The sequence below is a fragment of the Vombatus ursinus genome, unplaced genomic scaffold, assembly GCF_900497805.2.
Source record: "Vombatus ursinus unplaced genomic scaffold, bare-nosed wombat genome assembly UNPS02014818.1, whole genome shotgun sequence".
Taxonomy (NCBI): domain Eukaryota; kingdom Metazoa; phylum Chordata; class Mammalia; order Diprotodontia; family Vombatidae; genus Vombatus; species Vombatus ursinus.
The window spans coordinates 3,028,058-3,043,478 of NW_020954596.1; positions in this window are offsets into that span (position 1 = coordinate 3,028,058).

Here is a 15,421-nt window from a genome sequence, read left to right on the forward strand (position 1 = left end):
CAGCTTGAATGGTACCTCTCCTCTGACACTCCCAATGCCTGACTCTCACCACACACCACTGAGCTAGGGGCCAGGAGGGAAGTGGTCAGTGACAGCAACCTCATTTTCACAGCAGGGAGGCAAGGGGGAGGAAGCTGTGACCCTGAGAAATGACAAAGAACAACTCTGTGGTACCACCGCCACCACAACTTCCTCTCCTCCCCAGATTGCTGATCAAGTCAGCTGGCCAAAGTCATCCTGTGGGTGCAATGGTGGGCTGAGGGGCGGCCGCTTACTTATACTATCCCCAAAAGGGCAAACATCCCTGATCCCATTTAGCCTTATGGGGAAGAAAGTTGCCCAATTAGAGTGGGCAGGATCTGTCTGTATCTGGAGTTGGCTACAGAGCCCAGGCCCAGAGCCAGTACCAGAGCTCAAGCTCCCAGTAACAGAAGGTGTAAAAACAAGCAAGGATCTGGATCTCACTCCATGCCAGAATTATTGAAACAAGAACTGGTGTTTCAGTATTGGAGGCCATGGGGCCTGAGGGGAGTCTGATAACTGCTAAATGAGAACTAGGTAATAACTGGGTAGGTAGTTCCCAGGTCTCAGAAGGGAGACTGTGGGGGAGGATTGACACCACCCCCGCAGGCTCCCATGTCTAGCATCTGTGGTTCCCATACTATTAGACTCAAATATACAAGATAAGACAAATTGGAGTGAAAAACAAAAAGTCCAAACAAAAAATCTGCACTCATCATAGAAGATGGTATTGTACATGTATTATACGGCAATATGAGTGTGTTAATTGCACGTGTAATATATATATTCTGAACAGTGCTTGATAAACGCTACAAATGCAGGATGTCCTCTGCTCCTGAAAGTCAGGAAGATCTGAGTACAAATCCCACCTCTGACATACTATGTGACCTCTCTTCCCCTCCAAGATCTAGGCAACAACTCTCCAAGATTATAGGTCGAAAGTGTGTGTTACTTTCTAAATAGTGGCATATGACATGAGTGAGTGATATACACACAGAGTGTGTGCTCTCTGAGAAAAGCTGTCACACCACCATTTTAGAGGGAACTGGGAGCCTTTCCATTAACCTCTGCCTAATCAACACTTCTCTTCCCCTCTGGCTAACACACCCCCTAGAATACCACCCAACTTCCTATTCCTCTGTATCAACTAGTATTTATTAAGAGCTACTATGTTCTAAGGATACAAATACAAAAAATAAGACAATCTCTGCTCTCAAGAGCATTCTCTTGGACGAAAAAATATGTACATGTGTAAGAATATACAAAATAAATAAACTAGAACTGACATTCATAAAATGCTTTAAGGTTTACAAAGTATATTACGTAAATAGTTTCCCTTGATCCTCGCAACAACTTTTTGAAGTAAATGCAACAGTTATCCCCATTTTACAGATGAGGAAACTAAAGCTGAGTTACTTGCCCAAGATCACACAGTTAGTGGGTGTCTGGGAGAAGATTTAAACCTAGACCTTCCTGACTCCAAGTACAGCATCCAATCCACTATATTCCATGCCCATCTTAGACACAAACTCCTTCCAACTCTTTCTCACCATACTCTGATCCCCTATTCACCTCAGCCCCTACTCCTTATCAGTGCCTATTCCTTCAACCTTTGATCTTTTCCTCCTATACTCCACCTGGAACTAAATAAAACCCATCTATCCTCTAGACTCTATTTCTAGCATTATTCTATAATCTAATACAAAAAGCATTTATTAATCCCTTATTCAATTCAATCCAATTCAACAAATCTATTATGTACAAGGCCCTGTGCTATTTTATTTCTCTGTGAACTAGTAGAATGTGAGTTCCTTAAGGATAGGAAAGATCTCACTTTTGTGTTTGTATCTCCAGTGTCTGGCACATAGTAGGCATTTAATAAATGCTTGCTTGCTTAAATGACTCATTGATTGATGTCATTCCCCTGCTCGCAGTACTAGATGCTGAGACCAAAAAAATCCCAAAAAACAAAAATGAAGTAGTCCTTGTCTTCAAAGAGCTTATATAATACCAAGGGGCTACTATGTGTTCACAGGTAATTATAGATTATATACAAAATATAATGAGGTTTGGAAGAAAACACTAATAACTGGGAGAATCAATAGAGATAGTGAACTCTAAAAGGAAGTATCACTTGACCTCAATCAAGCAATAAACATTTATTAAGTACCTACTATGTACTAGGCACTGTGTTAAGTGCTGGGGTTACAAAGAGAGGCAAAAGACAGTCCCTGACCTCAAGAAGCTTGCAATGGAATGGGGGAGACAACACACAAATATATACTCAAAAAAAGGATAAATAAGAAATAATTTTAAAAGAAAAAGCCTTAGAGTTAAGAGGGGTTGGGGAAGACTTCCTCTAGATGGTGAGATTTTAATTGGGACTTAAAGCCAGGGACATTGGTAGTCAGAGTAGAAGACAGAGAATGTTCCAGGCATGAAGGACAGACAGAGAAAATGCCTGGAGCCAAGAGATGGAGAGTCTGGTCCAAGAGATAGGCAGAAGGCCAGTGTCGCTGAATGGAAGAATTTTTGCCATCAAGTAAAGTGTAAGAAGACTGAAAAGGTAGGAGGGGCCTAGGATATGAAAGGCTTTGAATGACAAACAAAGCATTTTGTGTGGGGGTATATATATGCTCCTGGAGGCAATAAACACTGGAGTTTGTTAAGCAGGACCTGCATTTTAGGAATTTCACTTTAGTGGCTGAATGGAAAATGGATTGGAATGGGGAGAGAAGCTTGTGGAAAGGCAGACTAAGCAGCAGGCTGTTGCAATAATCCAGGTGTGAGGTGATGGGGGCCTGTACTATGATGGTGGCAGTGTCAGAGGAGAGAAGAAGCTGTATTGGAGATGTTGCAGAGGTGAAATTGACAGGCTTTGGCAACAGTTTGGATATGAAGGTGGGGGGGGGGGGGTGCATGAGAGATAGTGAGGAGTTCAGGCTGGAGGACTGAGAGATGGAGCTGCCCTCTACAGTAACAGGGAAAGTAGAAGATGTAGAAGGTTTGGGGAAAAAGACAATGAGTTCTGTTTTGAGTTTAAGTTGTCTACTAGGTATCCAGTTCTAGATGTCTGAAACGGCATTCCAAAAGGCAAAGGTGAGGAGGGAGAGCATTCCAGGCAGCTTATGCAAAAGGCTCACGGTAAAAGACAGAATATTGTGTATGGAGAAAATTAAATAAGTGAGTTTTTTAATAGCACAGACTACATGGTGGGAAATAAATGTGTAACTGGTCTGGAAAGATAGGCCAGAGGCAAATTGTGAGATTCTTTAAGAAAGCAGATGGTAAAAGTGAATAAGCTAGAGTTGGAGTCTGGAAATGGGCTAAGAACAACAGGGCAAGGAATTCAAAGATCATAACTGGTTTTAAGTTGAACTGGTTAACTAAAGGGTTGAGATTTTCAAGGGAGGAAGATGATGCCAGAGCAGAAGTGATGGCCTGGGAATGTAGGGAGGGGTGGGGTGTCTAGAAGTTAGAGAACAGGTTTAGGAGGAATAAAGCACAGAGAGAGCAGGGAGGTAACAAGGTTATGGTCAGATACAGGAATTATGGATTGTGGAGGTAGAAACAATAAAAGGTATGACCATCCTCGGTTGTGGCCAATTTGGAGTGAAGATGAAAAACACAGGAGTTAAGAAGGTGATTAAACCAGGAAGCAAAGGTCTTTGAGAGGACTTCAAGTGTGTAAGTTGAGATTCCCAAGTATAAGGGCAGGGTTTCAAGTGGAGAGAAAGATAGTGGGTCAGGTACTAAATTCCATGAGGAGGAAAAAACCGCTAGGGGCTGATAGATAATAGTCTTATCCCCTTACTAGACTGTGACCTTCCTCAGCTGAGAAATTATAATGTGTCCTAGGAAACTGCTTTGTAACCTTTCAAATTCCACATAATTGTAGTATTACCATTATTCCTTTTTGTGTGTCCCAAAGTACACAGTGTCTACTGAATGAATGAGTGAATGACTGACTAAATGAATGAATGAATGAATGAATGGATGGATGGATTTGAGTTGTACATACAGCATGTGATGTTTCTGTGCTTTATCTAGTATATTCATTCCATATTGTCAATCAGCTGATTGCTGAAAGCACTGTGCTGAGTCGTAGAGTATGAAAATAAAAAAGAATTGAATAGGGAAGATACAATGTGTATGTGAATAAATATGATACAAGCTAGAATGTGAGAAATCAGGACAAAGGGAAAAAAATCTAGGCAAAGAGGATACAAAGACTAAGAGCTCCAAGAAAATTAAAAGAGTGATCATTTACTCCTTGCTGGTAATTGGAGAAGATTTGGCAGGAGAGGTGGTCCTCCTACCTCTCTAGCCTTCTTACACCTTACTCCCTGATAAATATTCCATTCAGTGACACTGGCTTCTTGGCTGTCTCATGAACAAGCCATTCCATCTCTTGGCTCCAGGGTACTTTCTCTGGATGCTCCCCATGCCTTCTACTCTGACTACTGATCTCACTAGTTCCTTTAAGTCACAACCAAAACCCACCTTATCTCCTACTTATCCTGTACATAGCTTGCTTTGTATATGTTTTTTGCATGTTGTCTCCCCCTTTAGATTTGTAAACTCCTTGAGGGCAGGGACTATCTTTTGCCTCTTTTTGCATCCCCAGCACTTAGCACAGTGCCAGGCACATAGTAGGCACTTATTAAATGTTTATTGATTGATTGGTCCCTGAACTAGGCCTTCAAGGAAGAGGAGGATTTTTATAGATAGAGATGAATAAATCAACTAGTCAATCAAAAAGCATTTATTAAGTGCCTCCTATGTGCCAAGAACCGTGCTAAGCACTAAAGATACAAGTCCAAAGAATGAAATAATTCTACTTACAAGGAGCTGACATTTTAATGGAGAAGATAATTTCTAGATAAATAAATATAGCATGAAGGATACTCTCCATATATGGTTGAGGGGATGGCCTACATGCATACATTGAGGTGGGACATTGTAGGACAAAGAGCAGCCCAGTTTGACTGGAAATTACAGTGGGTAAAAGAATGTAGTATGAACTACTGTTGGCAGGGTAAATTCAAGCCGGGCTAGAGAGGACTGTGGATGCCAACCTAAGGGTTTGTAGTTTATCCTATAAATAGCAGTGAGCCACTGAAGTGCTGTTTTTGAACAGGAGAATGACATGTTCTGACCTGTGCATTGGAAAGATCATTTTGGCAGCTATTAAAAAGATGGATTGAAAAGGACCAGGATAAGAGGCAGGAAAATCAGTTCAAATGTTATTACAGTAGTGCAGGTGAGAGGTGATAATGACCTGAACTAGGCTGAAGTGGAGATACTCTGGAGATAGAATTGATAAGACTTGGCAATTGATTGAACATTCAGCTGCAAGAGAAAGGAAGCAGTAGAAAGTCATGCCAAGGTTTGAGTCAAGATGCCTGTATGAATGGCAGGTAATACCATCAACAGAATTAGGAACATTGGGAATAGAGGCAGGTTTGGGAAGGAAGCTGGTCAGTTCTGTTTTGAATATGTTAAAATTAGATGCCTAAGGGGCAGCTAGGTGGCACAGTGGATAGAGATTCAGCCTTGGAGTCAGGATGACCCGAGTTCAAATCCAGCCTCAGACAGTTAACACTTACTAGCTGTGTGACCCTGGGCAAGTCACTTAACCCCAATTGCCTCACCAAAAAGCAAAATAATAATAATAATAATTAGATGCCTGCTGGGTATCCAGGTGAAGATGTCTCATAGGCACCTAGAAATTCAGAATTGGAACTCGAAGGAGAGAGTGGGGAATGGAGGTAGATTTTTGATTCATCTTCATAGAGATGCTAATTAAAACCATGGGATTCTGCCTTTCCACTCTCCGGGGTAGTCAGAGATAATAGCTTTCCTTAAACAATCTGAAGAACTTCATTGTGAGAACCAAGAAAAGAAAACAAACTGAAGAAGCAGGTGATTGGAGGGTAGAATCAAATCACACAAAGGCAAAAGGAAAAGACTGCTGAATATTTGTAGCTAAGAAAAGAAATTTGAGATTGTTTCTGAAAAGGAGGGGTCCTGATTTTCTGACAAGAAAATGATTATCTTCCAAGAAATGGAAGCCCCAGGAAATAGATTCAAGTATGACACAGAAGCACAATATCAAAGTGATGGGAGACTTCAGGTATCCAGAAATCTGCTGGAGTTCCTTCCCTGCCAAATGCAAAACATCTAATAATTTCTTGCCTTGACAATCATTTCTTCCTTCAAAAGGTCAGGGAAACAATGATGGGAAGTCTATTCTAGATCTGAGTCTTTTTTTTCCCTAAGTTTTTTTATTAATTTATTTTAATTTATCAACAATCACTTCCATAAGCTTTTGAGTTTTAAATTTTTCTACTCCTCCTTCCTGCCTCCCTCCCCAAGACAGCACGAAATCCGATATAGGCTATACATATACATTCCTATTAAACTTATTTTCACATTAGTCATGTTGTAAGGAAGAATCAGAACCAATAGGAGGAACCACAAGAAAAAGAAAACAAAACAAAACAAAAGAAAAAAATAGCAAACAGTATGCTCCAATCTGCATTCAAATTCCATAGTTCTTTCTTTGGATATGGATAGCATTTTCCATCACGAGGCCTTTGGAGATGTCTTAGATCTTTGCATTGCTGAGAAGGGCTAAGTCTATCAACGTTAGTCATCACACATGGCTGTTACTGTGTACAACGTTCTCCTGGTTCTGCTCACTTCACTCAGCATCAGTCCATACAAGTCTTTCTAGGTTTTTCTGAAGTCCACCTGCTCATCGTTTCTTATAGCACAATAGTATTCCATTACGTTCATATACTACAACTTGTTCAGCCATTCCCCAATTGATGGGCATTCCCTCAATTTCCAATTCTTTGCCACCACAAAAAAAGATGCTATAAATATTTTTGTGCATGTGGGTCCTTTTCCCATTTGTATGATCTCTTCAAGATACATTCCTAGAAGTGTTATTGCTGGGTCAAAGGGCATGCACATTTTTATAGCCCTTTGGGCATTCCAAATTGCTCTCCAAAATGGCTGGATCATTTCACAACTCCACCAACAATGCATTAACCTTACAGTTTTCCCACATCTTCTCCAACATTTATCATTTTCCTGTTTTGTCATGTTGGCCAATCTGATAGGTGTGATATGGTACCTCAGAGTTGTTTTGATTTGCATTTCTCTAATCAATAGTGATTTAGAGCATTTTTTCATATGACTATAGATAGCTTTAATTTCTTCATCTGAAAGCTGCCTGTTCATATCCTTTGACCATTTATCAATCAGGGAATGACTTGTATTCTTATAAATTTGATTTAATTCTCTATATGTTTTAAAAATGAGGCCCTCATCAGAGACACTGGTTGTAAAAATTCTTTCCCAATTTTCTACTTTCCTTCTAATCTTGGTTGCATTGGCTTTGCGCAAAAACTTTTCAATTTAATGTAATCAAAATTATCCATTTTGCATTTCATAATGTTCTCTATCTCCTGTTTGGTCATGAATTCTTCTGTTTTCCATAAATCCGATAGGTGAACTATTCCTTGCTCTCCCAGTTTGCTTATAGTATCAGTCTTTATGTCTAAATTATGAACCCATTTTGACTTTATTTTGGTATATGGTGTGAGATTTTGGTCTTTGCCTAGTTTCTGCCATACTCCTTTCCAGTTTTCCCAGCAGTTTTTGTCAAATAGTGAAGCTGGGGTCTTTGGGTTTATCAAATAGTAGATTAGTACATTGACTACTGTTTCTTGCATACCTAACCTATTCCACTGATCCACCACTCTGTTTCTTAGCCAGTACCAAGTAGTTTTGATGATTGCTGCTTTATAATACAATTTAAGATCTGGAACAGCTAGGCTGAGTCTTTCCGACAAGGAGAAACTCATTGCCTGGGTTGAAGCAGAGCCATAACTGGGAATTTTTGCACCTGGAGCAAACATCACAAACCACACCAAGGGCACACGACATCAAAAGCACCTTCAGTTGAGTGGTGGGAGGGATGAACACTCCACTCTATGGGAAAAGACTGGGACACCAAAATACTTCAAGGCTACTGCTGGGGAAGCAGCCCACCTCCGATGGAAGAGGGCCATTAGACAGCTTCCTATTCTTAGCACTTAATTATCAAGAATAATTAGATGCTTCTTTATATTTTGTACCTAAGAATTCTGACTGCTGGGAGTTAGGGAGGATAATAATTTCTTTAGTAAACTTAGGTGCTTTCTGAGAAGAGACTGAAAAGAGCTTGAAGCCAAGCCCAACTCCAAATAATGCTCTCTGAAGGGGGTCTTAGGAAGGATTGTTCATACATTTTTCTTTGGTGAAGCAGAGGTTCTATTTTGTGGTCCCTATCTTTAAAAAACAACAAACAAGCCAACAATTCTCAGGCAGGTCACAGTAGATAGAGTACTAGGCTGGGAATCAGGAAGACTCATCTTCCTGAGTTCAAATCTGGCCTCAGACACTCACTAGCTGTGTGACCCTGAGCAAGTCACTTAACCCCCATTTGCAAATCATTCGAGTAGTTCGCCAAGAAAAACCCAAATGGGGTCATAAGGAGTCAGACACGAATGAACAAGACACTCTACCAAGGAGAGTAACCTGGAGATTTGAAAGGAAAGAACAAATATAGCTAATAGGGACTCGATACCTAAAATAAATAAATAAGGAGATACTCCTTTCACTTCTCTGGGTTTCTACAACACTGCTCCTTGTTTTCTTCCTCCCAGTTTAACCCTTCCTCCCTAATCTTCATTGCTCAGTTATCATGCCCCCAACCCACAATGTTCAACAAGACCATCCTAGGTTCTCTTGGCTCTTTTACCCTCTCTCACTTACTGATCTCATCAACTCCCATGGGTTGACTTGTCATCTCTATGTAGATATATACCAGATCTCTGTATCTAGTCTCAGGGTCATTAGGATTGAACAGGGCATGTATAAAAGTGGCCTTTTTGCTTCGGGCTGAGTACTTGTGCCTGATAGGATGCTGAGGGAGCTTGGAACTTTAAATGGACAAGGCAGTCCCTTTGTTGGCCACTGAAAAGGAAAAGCTGATGACTCAGTAGATAACTAAAGGGGAGTGACCTTAACCTCAGCGCTCTCTTTCCTCCCAGTTTTGCATCTTATCGGGATTGTTTTGAGTTGCTTTCCTAGAAGTATTGGCAGAGGGGAGCTTTTGCCTACCCTGGCTACCATGTGGCCCTGAGTACGTGGCAGCTGAAGTACATGTCTTGTCACAAGCCTGTTTTAGGCTGCCTCTTTTGTGTTTGTCCTTTTTTTTGTATGTAAGTAAAATTATATTTCTATATTTGTCTGGAGAGGGATGTGCCCAGACTTGAAGCTGACTTTGTAAACTCAAGAGGTTCAGAGGTCATGGGTGCTTTGGGTCAAAGGTGACTGGGGAAAGCTGTTTATAATCTAGAGAAGATTACCTGGCTATTACTCCTGCCGTCTAAAGAAGAAGCCCGCCGCCCCTTCTGGCGGCGGCGGCGAGACTGAAGAGGAGGAGCGGGCCGGCCCGGAGGCACTCAGCTTCGTGGGCAAGCAAAGAGGCGGGAACAAGCTAGCTCTCAAGACCGGAATAGTAGCCAAGAAGCCGAAGACGGAGGATGAGGTTATGACAAGTAAAGGATGCTTGGGCCAAGTACATGGCAGAAGTGAAAAAATAGAAGGCACATCAGCACAGTGATGATGACAAAACTCGGCCCCTGGTGAAATAACTCTTTCCGCTAAGGACTTTCTACATTGTACATATTTATTTAACGCAGCAAAAAAAAAAACAAAAAACAAACAAAAAAAACCATCTTCTCCAAGGACTCAAAACGCAGAAGACAAACTTGTAGCTTTCTGGCGCCAGCGGATGATTCTTCAAGACTTTTTATACCTTTCACACTTGACTTCTGAGACTTATTAGTATGTGGTTTACTGTTTCTCTCGATCTTTTTCCTCCCCACCACCCTCCTCACCCACCCTTCATCCCCCCCCCCCCCCCCCCCCCCCGTCTTCCCTATCACTTCTGGGAAGTAAAGAACTCAACCAAAAAAAAAAAAGATGCCCACCAACAAGACAATGCCCAAAAACATGGACCGGGGTTGTTTAAATGTACAGAGATAAAATGTAAATTATCTAAATAGCAGTCCCAAAGATTGCCTTAGGCAATAAGATGTTTTTAGGTTCTGATGAAGTTTAACTATCAGCCTCCCAAGGAGCATAACAGTAGTTATAAATCATGTTACTGAATTCCTTTTTAAGTTGTTCTGCAATGTGCACTGTCTTTTGTGACCTTTAGCATTTCTTCTGTGTGAAGAAAATAAATATCTATCCCCACATCTGATTTATATTATACACTGAGTAATTTCCTATTCCCTACTTTGAGGAGACCCCAGGCATAAGCCACAATCTAAGCTTTAAATAATTTGTGGATGATTAGAATGGAGAGCATGGAGGGGTGGTACCTCATTTGAATAAAAGGAATAACATCAGATTGTGCACCATCTAGGGGAGGGTGGTGGGGAAAATTTTTTAAATTTTAAATTAAAATTTTATTTTTATAAATTTTTAAATTAAAATTTTAAATTAAAATTTTTTAAATTTTCAAAAGCATATGGAAGTGATTATTGATAAATCAAAATAAATTAATAAAAAAATAAAAGGAATAACAGAAGCAGTTATTTCCTTTTTTTTTTTGACTGGGTAATTAGACTGGTAGATCAAAGGAATGTAATAGATTTTGTTTACCTCCATCTTAGCAAAGCATTTGATACCATCTCTTGTTATATTTGTGGCAAAGATAGAGAGATGTGGGCTACATGAGAATATGGCTAGATAGATTCATAACTGGTTGAATGGCTGGACCTCAAGAATAGTCATATTAATGTTGTCACTTTGGAAAGAGATCTCTTACCAATCTGTACTTGGGAGACCACAAGCCAGGAGCTAATGGCATTGAGGGAGGTAGGCAAGTTTAACCTGAAATGGGTATTTTGGGTATATCTGGATGCCGTGAACCTCAAAGGTAAAGAGGAGAGGTTGCTAAGTGATAGTGACAGAGTAGGAGCTGGGAAGTGGCAATGGGAAGAAAGAAATATACCAATTCCTCTTGGCCCTGTGAGCTGGGGGTGGGGTGGGGTGGGAGAGCATGGTAGAAGAAGCAGTGAGCACTGAACAGGGTGTTGAAGGATGTAACATCTTTAGAAAAATCAAGATTTCAGTTAATGCCCAAAGATAGGAAGGGCATAAGAGGAAGAAATAGGATTAAGAGTTTATTAACCATGGAGCATGGGTCCTAGTCAGAGGTATAGCTAGAGTGAAAGTGGAAGTTTGCCCAATGGCACTGGAATCTGGGGGCCACTTCCTCCCTTCATGCTCTCCATCCCTTTGCATCAAGATCTTTTGCTGGCTCAAATATCTCCCAAATAAAAGGTCCTCTGCCATCTTGCACTATCCTCATTTCCTCAACAGGAATTAGGAGACTTTCTCCTAGGTCTAACAACAGAACAACAGAAGTGTTTATTCTTAAATCTTCAATGTGAGCATTTACTTTTTGGAAATAATAATAACAATAGATAACATTTATACAGTGCCTACTATGTGCCAGACTCCATGCTAAGTACTTTATATCCTCTCAGCAACCCTAGAAGATAGGTGCTATTATTACCCCTATTTGACAGTGAGTAAACTGAGGCAAACAGAAGTTAAATGACTTGTTTAAAGCCACAGAGCCAGTAATAGCCTAAGGCCAGATTTGAACTCAGATGTTTCTGACTCCAGGCCCAGTACTCTATGCCCTGTGCCACCTCACTGCCTCCATCAGCAAACAGTACAAATCAAAGCTCGATTTATTATTTGTGGATTGTCTCTGGACTTAAAGTGATGGAGAAAATTTTAATAATGCAGGCTAAACTTAAAAGGGTGTCATGCTTACATTTTTTTTTTCTTTAAGACCCAGTTAAACATTTATCAGCACATCTTTGGAGCCACCTTCTCCCAGGGAAGATGAAATAGTAGTAATCAGCAACCATGACAGAGAGGTACAGGTCAGATTCCCTTGGGGACAGGGGTCAACTATTGTCTATAGCAGATAGAGAGCAGGAATCAAGAGGACCAGAGTTCAAATCCGACCTCAGATACTTCCTAGCCATGTGACCCTGGGCAAGTCATTTAATCTCTTGTGTGCCTCAGTTTCTTCAAAATGAGGATAATAATAGCACCTAACTCACAGGGTTGTGAGGATCAAATGAAATCATATTTGGAAAGTACCAGTGCCTGGCACATAGTAGGCACTTTATAAATGCTTACTCAGCCCCACTCCCATCCCCGGGGATGGGAATGAATCTGCCCCAGGCCTAAGAATTGGATTCCCATGAGAGGTCATGAATTCTTCATCATTGAAGGTCTTCAGGGAGCCTGGGAGGCCACTTGGTGATTCCATAGAAGGTTTTCCATTCAGGTATAGATTGGAATAGGTACCCTGCAAGGACCCCTCTAAGTTTTGATAATTTTATTACAGACACTAAGAGTCTTACACATTGAGACAGATATCAATACCCAGATAGACCGAAAAAGAAACACTGAACTAAATGAACACAGAGACCCACCTATAGAGATTAACATACACAGGGAAGGTGAGGCGGACACTGGGTAAGGAAGGCAGTATGGTATAGTGGAAAGACCCAAGGATATGGAAGCAGGAGTAGTTATTACTTGGAAGTGTGTCTTTGGGAAAGTCAGTCCACATCTGTAAAAGAAGAAAATTGGGCTAAATGACTCCAGGGGTCCCTTCTAGCTCTAAATCTATTTATACCAGGGAACAAAATAGATAGAAACCTAAGTTGAAGTCACAAAGAGAACTGAGCCCCAGCTGACTGGGCCATTCTCACCAAAGCCCTTGCCTAACTCTCTGCAGCAGAAAGTTGGAACCATCAGCTCAATGCCCAACCCTGACCCGCTCCCCCTCAAGTGTTCCCTGCAGAACCAATCTGCCAGGAATAGAAGTACCACTACTCCCATTGCCTTCCCCATTCTCTTCAAGCTTCTGGATTGTCCTTGGTCACCTTGCCTTGCCTTCTACCTGCCCCCAAAGCTAGGAATTAAGCCCTGTCCCCCTCCATCTGGGAGTCCTCTGTTACAGACCATGGTGGGGTGGGAGATGAATGTTGTTCTTCTTTCTCATCCCCTCTTCTCCTTTTCCTGCCCCCCAGATATGAAAGCAAAGGTGGCTGCCTTAAGTAAAGAACCAAGGTTCAAAGCAGAGTGGATCCCCAAAGTCAAAGACCCTCACATAGCCACCAATTTAGTTCAGGGCCTCAAGACTCCTCCTTGAGGCACAGCTGCCAAATTGATATTCCCTAAAGCTCAGGTCTAACCATGCTACTCCCTTATTCAGGAAGCTTCAATGGGTCCCCTTATTGTCTCTGGCAATTTAAAGCCCTTCATGATCTTGATCCAACCTCTTGCCAGAATGCTTACACATTACTCCCCTTCATGGACCTCCTGGATGTTCCTTATACATTAAATCCGCTCTCCCCTCTCCACACTTTGGGAGCAGAGAATTCAAATGGTGGGAGTTACCCAGCAATGGCAGTTGCCGAGGGGAAGGCAGGCTGATGCTGAGGAATTTCAGGGCATCATGGAAGACAAAACTGATGGTTGGAGTACTTAGAGTACTTGGGTTCAAATTCCAGCTCTTCTAGTTACTTAAGGTAGGATCATACAGACATAAATAAAAGAGACTACCCAGGTCATTAATCCCAATTCTCTCATTTTACAATGGGGAAACCAAGGCACAAAAGGATGACTCAACATGGCACAGGTCATGAGGAACAAAGAACCCATTCTCCACCATATCACTGTTTTTAAGTTACTCAATCATGCCCTCAGTAGCACTTCAGAACCATCACACAGAGAAATGTTGACATCCAGACATGAATAGCACACATACCCAGACACAGACACAAAGATACGTACAGGAAAATATGTATGAACTCACAGCGAGGCACTTGCAAACACAAATGGGCACATGTGTACTTGCTAACACAGGCTTGCACAGACATGCACGTATAGCTATCCATGAAGCAACCCCAGCCTACGGGCAAAGACCTGGTGTCCTAAGTCTAAGGGGCCCTTTGAGGGGGTCTCCAGGGTGCTTTCCTCACCCCTTGGAAAGGAATGCATTCCTGCCATAATCCCTGTTCACCCTGGCCTAGAGACTTCCCAGAATACCATTTCATCAATTCACCCCAGCCACTAAGAATCAACAGTGGTTTCCTGTTATCTCTCAAATTCAAAGCCCTTACTTAATTTGACCTCCACCCTACTGTTCAATAGATCTTATCTTTATTCCTTCCTTTAGTCTTACCTTCTGCCACTAAAAGACTAAGAAAATATGGCCTTCCAGGTCAAGAGGGCAGAGTAAGGACAGATCAGTCTCTCCCAAAAGGACTGGTTTTTGAAGTCGGGAGATCTAGGGGAATAGAAGTGGTGCACATAAGGAGCAGAGTTCCTTGGGAAATGTTTCCAGTTCTTGGAGTGGGAGGGATAGATTTCCTAGGGGTAGAGCTCAAGTGATAGGTAGACTCATCCCTGCAAATGAAGGGGATGAGCAAAGATCTCAGGACAGCAGTGCCATCTGCTGGGAGCATTAGGGATTGGCCTTCACTCTGGTGAGGAGAAACTCCTACATGGAGAGATCCTGGGGACCTTGGCTCCTGGCATGGATACACATGTCTCCTTCAACCTTCATCCATCAGTCCTACCCCAGGTTACAGCCGGGGACATCCCTTCACAGGTTGTCATTGCTCCCAACGATTCCAGCCTAAAGACCTTCTCTTTCCAAAAGGTCACCCATTGTGCCCTAATCCCACTGCATCCACAAGGGAAATCAGGTTATAATGGACAGGACCAGGACAATAGTAAAGGAGGCAAAAGTAACAATAGGGCCGTCAGTCAGGAGCTTCGCCCTGTGACAGTTAAGGAAGTGCCCTGGCAAGCCTGGGCCTAGATTCTGGTCCCTGCCTCAGACAGGAACTCCCAGAAACCAGACTAGCTCGGGGACAAACCCTGGTGGACTCCAGGAAATGAGCTCACATTTATGTAGGACTTTGTGTTTTACATATATGACCTCATAGAGTTGTACAACAATTATCATGCTGGTACCACAGGTATTGCTACCTTTTTACAGATAAGCAAACTGAGGCTGAAAAACAAATGAACCCAAGTCAATGGGGTGAAGAAGAGGCCATGAGAATTCCAGGCAACGTGAGAGCAGAGGGGGACATGGTGCCTGTGAGAGGACTGGACCAGCTCCGCGATCCAGAAAAAAGACAGCTATTCTGGTCCCCAGAGGAGCCGCAGCTTGATCTGGAAAGAGGCCCGAGCCAAGCAGTCAGGACAGAAGCAAAGCAAGGAG